The sequence below is a fragment of the Clinocottus analis genome, unplaced genomic scaffold (genome assembly GCF_023055335.1).
Source record: "Clinocottus analis isolate CAN_PGR_092001 unplaced genomic scaffold, fCliAna1.0.p SCAF_4, whole genome shotgun sequence".
Taxonomy (NCBI): domain Eukaryota; kingdom Metazoa; phylum Chordata; class Actinopteri; order Perciformes; family Cottidae; genus Clinocottus; species Clinocottus analis.
The window spans coordinates 22,501,384-22,515,004 of record NW_027176153.1 but is presented as its reverse complement, the minus strand read 5'-3'; the positions used below and the strand labels follow the sequence as shown (position 1 = coordinate 22,515,004).

Genomic DNA, 13,621 nt, shown 5'->3' with positions numbered 1-13,621 from the left:
ATATGTCGCTCTCCGAGATGCAATCCGAGAGCGTATCACAAATACAATGTGTTCAAGCATGAAGAGGTCAGAGCCCTCTCTCTATTGCAGAATACTCTAAATCCCTCAATTCTCTAACATGACAGACTTCTTAAAGCAAAAACATTAAAGGGGATTTACTCGTCACCTGACGTACACGGAGGCTTCAGAAAGAGGAAATAGGAGAAGTCGTCACCTGGGTGGATGTGTCTCGCCTGTGATGCGCTTGTTGGTGTTTCGTCTCACTGCCGAGATGTCAGATTGTATTCTGCATTGTGGCCCCGGCTTCTTCTTTAAACTGTTTTGCTGTGCTCTGTGTGCCCGCCGTTTTCCAAATATAAATAAGAGAGGCAAAGACACAGAACCAGAGCCAGTGATGCAGGAGACAGGGAAACAACCGCTGAAGCTGCGATGGATATAAAGTAGTGAACGGTGAAACTAAATGTGGAGTTTTGAACAGTTTTATCGATCCGAACTGAAGTCAAAATGAGAAAGTATCTTTAGCTTCTTTTAATGTAAAGTATTTCGGAGATAAACAGAAAATGTGGCTGTTCTATAGAGTTACGAGAGGGATTTAAATCAAACCCTTCAGATCTGATCGGATCACTAGAGCAGCTCATGGAGCCCCATCGCTGAGGGTCCCAAAGGAAACATTGACGTTGACATGTATTCGCCAAACCAACCAGTTGGCTTTCATTAAGTCAGTGGTTCTCAAACTGTGGGGCGCGACCCTCTAGTGGGGCGCGGAGGTATTGCAGGTGGGGCTCGGGGGGAGATGCAGATTCTTTATTAATCCCACAGTGGGGGAATTATTCTCTGCATGTCACCATCCTTAGTGATGAAGAAGCTTTGTGCTGCTGTGAAGCTCTGGGGCTTCAGTGCCTTGCTCAAGGACACTTCAACATGAAAGTATGGGAAGAAAACAGGGACCCAACCGGCTTCCTTGCTCATCTTTTTTGCCAAATATGAGTTATTTTTTCCACATATATAACTTTATTTGCATTGTTTTAACAAAGTGATTGCACATGTTATTAGTTCTTGTCAGATGGAGCAATCTGGTTGACTTGAAAGGGATTTACATTTTCTTTCATCTATTAATAAAAAAAAGCACGCATCGAGGAGTCTCAACAAGTTGGACCATTTTGTTTCCATGTTGTTGAGAACCACTGTGTTAAGTCTTTTCTCTTGTTAAACTGTAAAATACTTTTTAAAAACACATTTGAGAACTCTTACATTTGTGCCATGCCTTTTTGAGTGTAAAATATACTCACAAAATAAAAAAGTACCAGTTTTCGTAGAAGACACAGCACTAGAGAACATACTTGAACAAGACAATGCTGTTACAGTTTGCTTTAACAGAAGTATTTTCAACAATACTTTCTGAATTCACAAGAACAAAAGCTTCAAAGATGGAGGCTCACTGCGTAGTGGTGAATGTCCTCCACCTCCCATCAGTGCACAACTGCTTTCCTCAGCTTTTCCATAGAAAACCGTCTGGAACCGGCTCCCATCACGGGGATGAGATGGTCCCGAACGGGGCTTGAATGGGTTTGTCAGATCAAGAGCGAGAACTGAATGAATTTCGAGCATTAGAGTTTCTGCCAACTGAGAACACACACACATCTCCTCCTCCTGTGATATTGCTCCGCTATAGCTCAGACCATGCACGGCCATGACGCTCAAGCGTCACATGATCAAAGTAGCTAGTTAGCCCAAACCACATTGGACTGGACACATTTATGTACAAGGCACTTAAGTTCAAAACTATTTCAACATTTCACAGAGAGAAAACAGTAGTTTCTGATATAAAACACTCAAATAATATGTGTTTTGTGTACAGTTGTCACATAGCAAGAGATAAGTGAAGTGCTTATTGTGTGTCACATGACGTTAGGCTGAGCCGTTTCATTACAAACTCTAATAGTTTGCTCACGGTGGTACAGATGGTTCTCTGCAAAGCCGGTAGATAAATGTAACTGGATATTTGCTTCCTCTTCTGTGTAATTGAGACTGTCCCACTTCCAGGTTTTTGGGAAGTTATTCTTAAAACAGGAGCATATGGTGGGAGTGTTGTTGCTGGCTGGGGTTTTGACGAGCTGACTCTTTGTCAAGGACTATGATTCCCACGGCATCAACTTCTTCTTCCTCCAACACGTCGTTGGCAAAACCGAAAAATCCCGCTTCCTTTCTTTTTTTTGGTATAATTTCTATCCATATTCAACAGGAGCTGTTCAGAACTGGTTGTGCGATATTCTACAGGGATATTTGTACTTGACACAATTGCATACCAAAATAATGATCCTGCCAAACAACAAAGCTCTGCTGATTATTCATTTTACGAGGTCAAACGAGGTGTCGAGATTGCTGTTAATCTTGATAATTTAAAAATACTGAAGCCTTGAGTTTATTTTTCGCCAGCACTAACAAGCCTTGTGAATGAAAGTACCTGCAATGCAGGTTGGATCACAGACCAACATGATTTTTTGTTCTGTGCCTGTGTGTTTGTCTTCCAGCTGATTAACCAGAAGATCAGAATGTGCACGCAGCTGAACAACTGCGGGTCGTTTGTCTCGGTGCTGGAGTACCTCCTCGCCATCGGCAATTACCTCAACGAGAACGGCAGGAAGGAAAAGGCCAAGGGATTCTGCCTCTCCTCCTTAAGTAAAGTAGGACTCTACCACTGTTGCCTGACCTTTGATAGAGCTGCAACACAGGGCTAATAAGACTACTCATTGATATACACGGCAGGGCTTCTCTGCAACTTTCCTTTTTGCTCAAGTTCACTCGGCTCTTTGTCCTTCTGACGATGTATTTGTGTCGCGATGGCGTCGCGGGAGGAATTCAACTTTTGCACAAAGTGTGGCCACTCGCGGGCGAATCTCTCAGAAGTTAAACCATCATTAACTGTCAGTCAGACGCTCTTTTTCTTGACACAAATGTCTGAGCCAGTTTTCTGGTTTATTTAACAGGAACATTTTCTTTTTTTTCGTGGAGATATGAGGATTCACTGTTGTGCTGAAAGTGAAGCCTCTTTCCCACTGGACAATGTCCTTGGCTCACTTTAATGAAGCAGAGGCCTTGTGTTCCCTCCGAGGTGTTTCCAGGTCTGATTGAGAATAGTAAACTGTTGCTGCTGGAGGAAAGCTCTCGTCACATTAATGGCCGACTGCTTTAAAAAAAAAAAGAAAAGACAAAACGCACCGAGGTTATCTCAGATCATCTTTTGGTTCTTGTTTTTCTTTTCACAGTATCACTACTTGCTGCAGGTTTTGTACATGTCGTCCTCAGAGACTGGCTGAGGCCTTAAATTGGTAAACAATATAATCTAGAAAAAGCCTAAATGCCTATTAGAGGGTAAGGGAAGTCAATCAAAGGCACTTGGGAATGTTTCCTTTTACTTTAAAAAAAAAAACTTTTTACTCCAAACTGATAATCTTTAATATACATTTACATATATTTATCTAAATTTAAATGTAGGCCTGTCCAATCCAATTAAATATATACTTATGCTAATATGTATTACCACCCACATGTTACATTTCATGAACCGTTCCATCGAGACCTTTTTGCAGAGCCATCCATAAGTGCCAAAAAACAGCCAATTATTGAAGTCCAGCTGGCTGCTTTATTGTAGGGTCATTCATTTTGAAGCCTTAAAAAGAAACACACATTTTTACAGGCTTAATGAATGAACAAATTAATACATTTTTGTTGATTTACATTGCACAGAGCCATGTTTCAGAAGCAGACACACTAAAACAAGCAATGATGTCAAAGCAACAGCATGAGAAAAGTGTAGACACATTGTCATTTAAAAAGTTTAAAATAAATATGATGTCTTAGACTGTCCTACTCAGCAATAAGATAGCTACTTGTGGGCTAAAGTGGACTTATTACCCTTTAAAATGAGACACTACATGAAGGCAAACTCAGTAAATATGCAATAATTGAGATCAGTGTATATTATGGATTAGTGGCATTACAACCGACCCGATCTCCCAGCTGGCTACTTTCCCCAATGGCTGGCATTCCCTTGTGAAAAGAACTGTTTCTGCACCTTTTGCATGCTGCATTTGTGCCACAATCCAAGGTAAACCTTTGTTGAAGACACTAAAACACAATGCAATAGACATGTGGGATGGAGCAAAACAAATATTGCTCGTTTAATGTCAATACAATTCTTTCCCTGGCCTTCAGTCGGGAAAAAAAGATTTGCAAGAGCACACTAAAGTGTGGATATCTCAGATCACGTAGGTCTTGTTGCATTTTAAACGTCCTTGTGCTGTGTGACGGGGAGCTCGAGGTTCCTACAAGCCCTTTTTTCCCCAACTCTGTGTTTTTTTCCCCTCTCCAGCTCACCCAGCTCCGTGGGAAAGACAGGAAGTTCACTTTGCTCCATGCCCTTGTGGAGCAGATCATGTTGCATGAACCCAGCCTGGCCACTTTTACCCAGGAGTTGGCAGAATTTGAAACTGTCCCAGGAGGTATTTGCTAATCAAGATTTGAAAGAAGAAAAAAAAAAGAATCAGTGTACTTTTCAATTGAGGTCTGTTGAGTGAAATGTGTATTTTTTTGTGTGTCTATGCCTCTGCTTTGGTTTCTCTCTTCGTTGGATAGCGTCCATCAAAGGCCTGACCGCAGAAGTAGATGGTGAGTACAGATCACATTTTACTACTGTGTCCAAATACTGTTGCAAATTTGCTGAGACGACAGAAATACTGACCCAAACTTTTGACGTGCCAAGGCAACATTTACTGGATCTTTATGTAATTGTGGGTTCAATCCACTTTGTTGAAACAGCATGACCTCATTGTCAAGGACACATACGAGCCCGACACAACATGTTGCCTCGATGACGACTTTAAGCAGTCGCTACAAACACAAATACACACAACACCTCACAGGAACACACAGGGGGCAGCGTCGGATTTAAAACAGCTTGCTTCAGTGATTCAATAGGATGGATTGTAACCTAGGTGTGTGTGTGTGTGTCTTTGTGTGTGTTGCTGCAGTCCTGAAGAATGAGCTGCAGAAAGTCATTCAGTTTAAAAAAACCTACAAGAAGACGAAAGCTGGAGTTCATCACCTGAACTTCTCCAAAGACCTGAAGGTGAAGTAGTGTTTATTTTTTATTAATGAACTATTAACTTCTTGGACAACACACAGTATTGATTACATTGTTTGCTCTCTGCTTTGTCTTCAGCAAATAGTGCTCTTCTTCTTGTCTCTATCGGCACATTGCCGCCTGTTATTGAGCATCACTGCAACTCGGGATCTTTTTTTTTTTACCTGGCTCTTTATTTTGAATCTAGAAAGCGCTTAATGCTTCAGAAAAGTTCTACATAAATGCAATTATTATGATGACTAAAGTAGTTACAGCATACATCACAGCTGTATATAGCAGTAAAGTTCGAGCAACGATTGACTGAATGAATGAAAAAAACTCACCAGGACTTCATTGTACTTTTCTTTATTCCCAAGGCTTCAATTGAAAAATATAACATGGATCTCTCTGCTCTGACGAAGACATGTGAGGAGATGAAGAGACTCTACTCTGTCATACTGGTAATCCATGAGTTATTATTTCAATATATTTTTTGTACAGCCTCACAGACAGATAGCGCTCTGTTCCAGTAGTGTCTGGATGGCCCTCTTCAGTTATTTGTCATCTTACAGCATCTCCCCACCCACACACACTGGGAGAGTGCATGGAAGAAGTCTCAGAGGAAACTTTCCTCTCCAATAGGTGTCCTTAAGGGCTTAAACCAGATATAATGCGTCTGTATTGGTCATTTAACAGCAAACATCACTGATTTGTTGCCTTGCAATACTCTATATTTACTCTAATGTCTTTATCCTGACCCTTAAATGTTCCATCTCACATCAGTGAACGCTCTGACGATGTGTTAGCCCATTAATCAAACCACAACATTCTGTGGTTTATTGCGTTTTTGATATTTGGAATAATCATTTTGCAATTATTGAGATCTAAATTTTTATTTAGTAACCGATTACAATTAAATGATTCATATTTGCACTATTATTTAAGTGCTCTTTGGCTTTGACAAACATTATTATATTCCTTAATGAGTGTGTCTGAGGAACGCGACGCGCCTTTAAGCATTCGTGTTGACATCCGATCTCTCATGTAGAAAAATCCTCCGTCCCACAGATCAGATTTAGTGGCGGTTCTGGTCCCTGTGTATTCTTTCATGGCATCGTTTATAAAGGAGGACATTTCTTTTGCTCACCAACTTGGTTAGATTAGGTTCATCGAGCTCAAGCCCACTTTTGACATCTTAACAGGTGCTCTGTCTTTTTTTTCTATATATATAAGTACCCACCAAAACCAATCAATACAAAAGCAATGCCTATCTTCTCTCCTTTCCCATGTCTCCACGGACAATCCATCATAATAGAGAGTCCAATTACCCTTCCCACTGAGCACTGAGATATCATAGTGTGAGTTGTGAGCTTTAGGACCGGTTGGGAATTGGGTTATATTAAGCCCACAATTAGATCCCTGTGTACCGAGAACCTTTTTTCACAACTTGCACACAAGTAAGACAAAGAGGGGGGGGGGGGGGGCGGACACAAGTGGGATATCTTTGCCATATTCAATTTTACAGCCTTGTTTTCACACTCGATAAATTCTCTTATCGGCATCTCACCTTTGTGACTGGTGAAGATTTTAGAGGAGAAATCAACAAGGGGTAATATAAGTGTTGTTGTTTTTTTTATATGAAATGTCTTTGATTGCAAAGGAACAGTTGGATATTTTTGGTAATGAGATGTACAGTAAATATAAAGCTTCAGCCAGTAGCTGGTTAGCTTAGCTTTTCATAACCTCTTTTCGGCAACCTCTGGTTCTGTTAAAGCCATCTTTTAATAATTTACCAACATTATTACCCTTCGGACTGGATTGGTTTGAGCGTACTGTACATTGAAACCACTTGAAAACACCTCGCAGAGTACTAGACGATCCTCTGAGGAAGGCATCAAAATGTCAGAATATTACTTTAGTGAAAGAGATAAATCCTTAATACTTCAGTATTATTTCTTATTATTCTTAACATAAATCATCCCTCCATGTATTATTAAAGATGTTCTAGTAGTGGCTGTGGCCTTTTAAAATGGAACAATTTGACCTTTAACTTTAGTGTCTCCTTCAGGCCATGAGTTGTTTTTAATCATTAGCAGTGACAAAATGTCCCATTATTCAACTTTTAAATGAAAGTTGGACCAGTGAACATATTTAATACACTGAATATCTCACATCATTTTTCTTGCAGTGAACGTTTTTTTGAAATGTACTTTTTTTTTCAAATTTGTGCATATTGCTATCAGTCCATTCTGTCGTATTTAAATACCAGAGCAGCACCGACGCCATCAAGCAGGACTCTTTCAACGTTTGGACTAAATCAGACCGAGCATTTAAAGCCTCAGCATCAGCCCCACCTGCATACATCCCATCCTCCTCTGATTTCACTGTTTGAATATTGTGTATGTGAAAGCTCCCGCGTATATAATACACCTTCTTCAGCAGCGTTGGAGGAAAGCGTGAGACTAACTGGGCTGTGGTGTTGTGCAACAGAGCAGCAGGTTGGGAATAATGTGTCATATTTAGTCACTTGTCATGAGGAGAATTCATAATGATGCCCTTGAATAGCAAACATGCACATTTATTAAAGACAGGAGAAGCTCATGGATTCATGGTGCTTTTTTTTATTAGTTGTGGTTTTGGATGCATGAATTTTTTAAATATTAGATTAGATTCATCTTTATTGTCATTACATATGTACAGAGCAACGAAATGCAGTTTAGCATCCAACCAGAAGTGCAATAGTAGTACGTACTAATATACAGAAAATAAGTATTTTGCAGATACGTTAATGTTGGAACTGTAATATATAAGTACGGAATATACATATTGGTTAATTGAGGTAATATGTCATATTGTACAAGTTGATTTGTGCATTAAATGTAGGTAGACTATAAGCAGGAACTTTAAACATCATTTACAAAAGTTAGGTAATACAGGTTGAGTGAATATTAACAGGTAACAGTGTAACATTTCACTTTTTATATCTTTTTTTATTCATTAGGTTGTTTTTTTTTCATTACCAATGGATGAAAAAATTGTACAATGAGAACTTTACTGACTTAAGAACAGTGAAGACTTTAAGTGGAAGACACATGCCCCCCCACCACCTCACCCAAATGTCAGCACACAGAGAAGGCCGATAAGCAGAGAAGGGTTGGAAAGGCCGGTAAAAACATTATTGATTTTTTTTGACAGTCTACCAGCACATCGATGCAGCGATACACAAAGTTTTGTCCCAGAATTCCCGATGGCTATTACACTGCTGCGAGTTAGTAAACTGTAGGCCGTGGTGAGTACGTGTAACTCGTGAATCAGCAGCAGAACCACTGATGCTGTCCACTCTAAATGTTCACACGGTGTCAGGGGAGGGTTGATGGTCAGGATCTCAAACTTTTTCTGTCACGCTCCACTTTGGAGGAAGCAAAATGTTCGGGCCCCACCGCCCCAACAACATGGGAACAAAATGGTCCAACTTGTTGAGACTCCTCCACGTGTGTTTTTTAAATTTAATTAATAGATTAAAGAAAATGTAAATCCCTGTAAACCAGATTGCTCCATCTGACAAAAACTAATAACATGTGCAATGACTTTGTTAAAACAATGCAAATAAAGTTATATATGTGCAAAAAATAACAAGTATCAAAGGTGCTGTTTTTATAGCAGTTTGAATATTGGAAATTATGAATATCATTATGTCATTGAAGCTGACTTTGAAGTCACTTTTCTCCAAAACTGTACTGTAAAATCTCAAGGCCATGAATATTTGCATAGCAAAGGTTCCCCTGAATAGGACTGCGTTGTAATTTTACTTTACAAATTTAAGGATCTGTTTTGATAGCCGTTTAAATATTGGAAATTGTGACATTATGAATATCATTACGTCATTGAAGCTGACTTTGAAGTCACTTTTCTCCAAAACTATACAGTAAAATCTCAAGGCCATACACATGTGCATAGCAGAGGTCAGCTTGAACAAGACTGTGTTGTAATTTTACTTTACAAATTTAAGGATCTGTTTTTATAGCTGTTTGAATATTGAGATATTGGGAATTTACATTTGAATGCTTTTTGAGGGAACACTTGTTTGAAAACCACTGGTTTATGGTAAGGATGGCTCCCCCCCAAAAAAGAAAAAGAATCGCACAAAAACTGTGCAAATGGCAACTTTAACCCAAACATAATGAGAAGCAGCTCGAGCCTTAACTTCAACCTGCATAGTCAACAGCATGCAATGAGCCAATTAGTGCACTTAGACGCTGTGACCCTTTCTGATAAAGTTTGACTTGAGAATTAGGAACACAAATTTTTGGCTAGCGACCCTAAACCACCTAAGGGTAAGTATTAATTCAGCAGTGCGCGTCTACCTTGTTGTATAAGTGCACTCGAGGAATGGGTCGCATGCTGAGGCAGTATATGAGGTGATTATATCAAAAGACCATTGTGTGAAGAATTTACATGACACCAGGCACCAGCTAACGTACGAAAGGGATTGTAATATATGTAATATATGACATATTTTCCAGAAAGATCAAAAGGTCTCAGATTGTTTAATTGCTGTCGGACAAAATGTTTGAATTTTTCGAAGCGACTAATCTTGTTTTTCTCCCGTCAAGGTTAAATTCGGTGAACCGGCGGATCAAGACTCTCGGGAGCTCTTTGGGTTGATCTGTCATTTTGTCCACGAATTCAAGGAGGCCCATGCTAAAAGTCTAGGAGTTATATAGAACAACTGTATATGGAGGATATTAAAAACCTCTGAGAGAGCAGTGATGCTCATTCTATGAACTAAACGGGTCCGATTGTCTTAGTCTCAGAAACAGAAAGACGCAGTATTTAATATTAAAGAAAAAGTTAAATGTTGCATAGGTTTATCGTTTTAGTAGCTTTTTGTATTTTTTCTTCTGTGTACAGATGTCTTATTTGACAATGATGATTTACAGAAGTGTACAGCTTCTGCACCTGGGAGAGACGATGTCATTGTACATCAATTGTGTGAATAGATCTGATCATTTAAGTCAGAAGTTGGGTTGATTTGGAATAACTTCAATATGACATGTATTTTTAGACGAATCAGTAATGCAGGATTTGCCACTTCTGGGGTTGTAAGAAACACTTGGAAGTGAAGCGTGCCACTGAGCTGTCTGCTGGCAGAGAAACACAAAAAAAAAAAAACACACGCATCACTTTGGATGCCAGCTGAGGCTGGTGCACTTTGGGTGTGTGATTATTTTGAACCTTCTATCGTGCTGCGGTCGGGGACGTTTGATTAAGGAACACATGCCGCTGGGCCATGACGAAAAAAAAAAACACACAGCATTCCTCTGAAGATAGAAAGGTATTTTCAGCACTGGCGATATTTTCACCAGGCGACAACCTCCAGTTGTGTTGCGTGAAGCCACGCGGAGATGTCTGAACATTTGCATTCTCTCTACTGACTCCTCTGGTTGCGAAAAGAAGGCGGATCGTGTGGAAGTCTCACTTGATTTATTCCCTTGGTAAACATCGTAAACATGGCGTGGTTTGTGGTCTCAAGTTTTCTTTAATACAGCACGATGTTCATCTAGTAATCGATTGTCCCATTTAGAGTCAAATAGATGCGTCCACTTCTTCTGCGTCCACTTCTTAAGCTTAGTTTATCGCCGTAGTGAAAAATTAAGTAATCACGGCCGTTTGAATTCTTGTAACTTTACATGCGAGCACATGCGATCACATGACGTCACAAAATGATAATTGATTAAAACACTATTGACATCTCTAGGGATTATACGCACAAGGCAAATTTGCTTTAAACTGCTTTAGAAACAGGAAGTCTTCAAAGTTTTTGTTAAAGTATGTATTTTGCAGCCATATCAAATTGTTTGCAGGATATTAAACCTTTGCTTTTTTATAATGCATGTAATACTGGACTTCTTGACAGTGCTTGTACTAAGAAAATAAAGTTTACAGATAATTACAATCCCTCATTGGCATTGTGTTAGTTTCTGGCCTTTACCAGTTCCCCCCCCTGGTTTGCACTTCATGTATTTTTGATTCTTCATGGTACATTTTGTTTGTTTTGGAGTGTACCGCAGGGCACAATGCATCGAGTACAGCTATAAGGGCCCAGTGTGAGCATAAATAAAGCTTTGCAGTCTTTGTGTAGTTATGATTGATGTGTTCTACAGGTTTGTGTGTGACACTTGAATCAGTTGACAGCAGCACTATCTGTAGTTGTGTGATTGGTGAGGCCGTAAAGACTTAGAGGGTCAAAAAAGTTGCAGATTTTCATGTGAAAAGATAATCCACTGATTATTATTATGTTGCATCAGCAGAACAAAAAATGGATTCATTAGCTGGAAACATATTTTCATTAAAACTGAAGATTTTATCTCATTACTTTTTAAATTTCCAATTTGTCAAAATTGTAGCCGGATGGATCATTAAGGCATTTTTTTTGTACCGCTTTTCAAAATTAAAAAAAAGATAAAGAGGCCTCACATTAAACATTCACATACAAAACTACTCTAAAAGTCATTTGTACTTGAAGCATTTTGTTCCTTTTTTTTAATAAAATCTTTTTATTTAAAATACTTTGTCATTATGAGGATTAAACCTCAGTTTGTTTGGGCTCAGCTGCACTCCAAGTCATCTCTGGGTTTTTCTAGCTTTATGTAAAACATTAATACTTTTAAATACATAATTTTCAATGGCCTGAATGTCAGAATCATTTTATATTCAAGGCAATGAGAACTTTTCACATTTCGTTGTTGACTTACATTTCTCTCGAGCTGTATCAGAGTTTTTGGCATGATTTTCAGTCATGATTTTGACCACATTAACATCGTTAAATACCTCTTACCCTTGGGGTGGGGGGAGGGAGGGGGCAGAGAGAGAGAGAGAGAGAGAGAGAGAGAGAGAGAGAGAGAGAGAGAGAGAGTGAGAAAGAGAACATGGAAAAGACCTGAGACAAAAATCATGACACTTGTTATTGACCAGTTCCCATGATCCCTTTTGTTTTCTCCTGCAAACATGTCGGCGGCGGTCGACCTGTTTGCTCCACAAGCTGAAGCGATACGCTGCTCGCGTGAAGGCGTTATTATCAGTCTCCATTCTGTGAGAACAAACTTTTTCGACATTGTCTGCAGTAGAAAACAAAAGCTTCACATTTGCAGCAAACGCCTCGCCGGCGTTGTGTTTTCAGTGCGGTTAAAGCTCCTGTAGTCTGCTCTGCCTTTGTTCACATCTTCACGCAAGCTAACTTCTCCAGCCTACCTCCTGGTTACATCTACTGGACCAACACCAGAGTTACCTCTTTAACTTCTGTGAAGGCCAAGCAACGTTGCACAAATACATTTTAAAAGAAGGCACACACACCCATACGTAAATTTGCATGTGGTTCCATGTGGGACTGCATTTTCTATTTTGGGAAAGTTTGTTCAGAGTGTACTGCCTGCTTAATTGGCAGCTAAGGGAATAAAACAAATTCATATACACACGTTGCAACGGCTCCAATGCATCTGCCTATTTACCTTTAAGCTGCTGTAGTCACGATGTTTATGTGAACGATGGATCTTGTGACTACTGGAGTATTTTCTCCAGACGCTGCAGTTCACCTCAGCTCCACAGAGGGTTTTAGCATCGTTCAGCTCATTTTCTTGATTTAACTGTCCGCAGCTTTAATATATTTTCATTGTCACCTTGTTTTCAGCGAAAAAAGCTCAGAGAAACCTTCGTACACGACCTGCTCAGCATCCACAACAGACACGTAAGCAACTACATTGCGGTGCATTTAGCAGCTAAGAGCTAGAAATGCACTGATCGAAACAGGAGGATTTTCAGCCGGTCAAACTCATATTCCAATTTTTTTGTGGGTCTCATTATATAAAGGCGACAGTTTTATGCATAGCCATACAGCAGCACAGACAGTGATGTCACAGACACACACACACGTAAATGCATTTTCTTTTAGTGGAGTGTGAATACTGGACTTTGAATCATCAGATTGACACAACGCAACAACAAATGAATGACGCTAAAAAATGTGTTAGTCATTTAACCTTTTGGAAACTGTGCACAAAAATCCTCCCGCGGCAATTTTAAGTCCCAGCATGCCCCATTCAGATAATGTTTTGGCACTTTTGAACCGAACGACACAGTTTTTTTGACTGAAACTCCTTCGTAACAGGCCAAGTGTTTGTTTTATTGTGATTTTTGTTGTAGATTCTGATTCCTTAGGTCCTTATCTTTCCAAAAAGGAGTCTTATTGACCGCTCCGGGACGCATTTTTGGGGGAATCTGGCTCATATCATGCTGAATGTTCATCGTTATTATCAAAATATCTTTTAAAAGTGATTTTTTTGCCGATATACATTTTTTTTCCCAAGACTTTGCTGAACAAATACATGAAATAAACACAAGTATTGGAATTAATTTGGGATTTCTACGACGACTCAAACACAGGGAAAACGAGGTCGAGAGAGAAAATTGGTTCCACAGTTTCCAACGGGTCAAATAAAGCAC

General features: G+C 39.6%; 1 long non-coding RNA gene across 1 annotated transcript; it reads left to right on the top strand.

Annotated features, from left to right (window-relative positions):
• Positions 1-5,082: 5,082 nt before the first annotated feature.
• LOC137800006 (uncharacterized) lies at positions 5,083-9,881 on the top strand. Its single transcript, XR_011079481.1, has 3 exons — positions 5,083-5,128; positions 5,500-5,583; positions 9,736-9,881. It is a non-coding gene; the product is annotated as an uncharacterized lncRNA (long non-coding RNA).
• Positions 9,882-13,621: the final 3,740 nt, after the last annotated feature.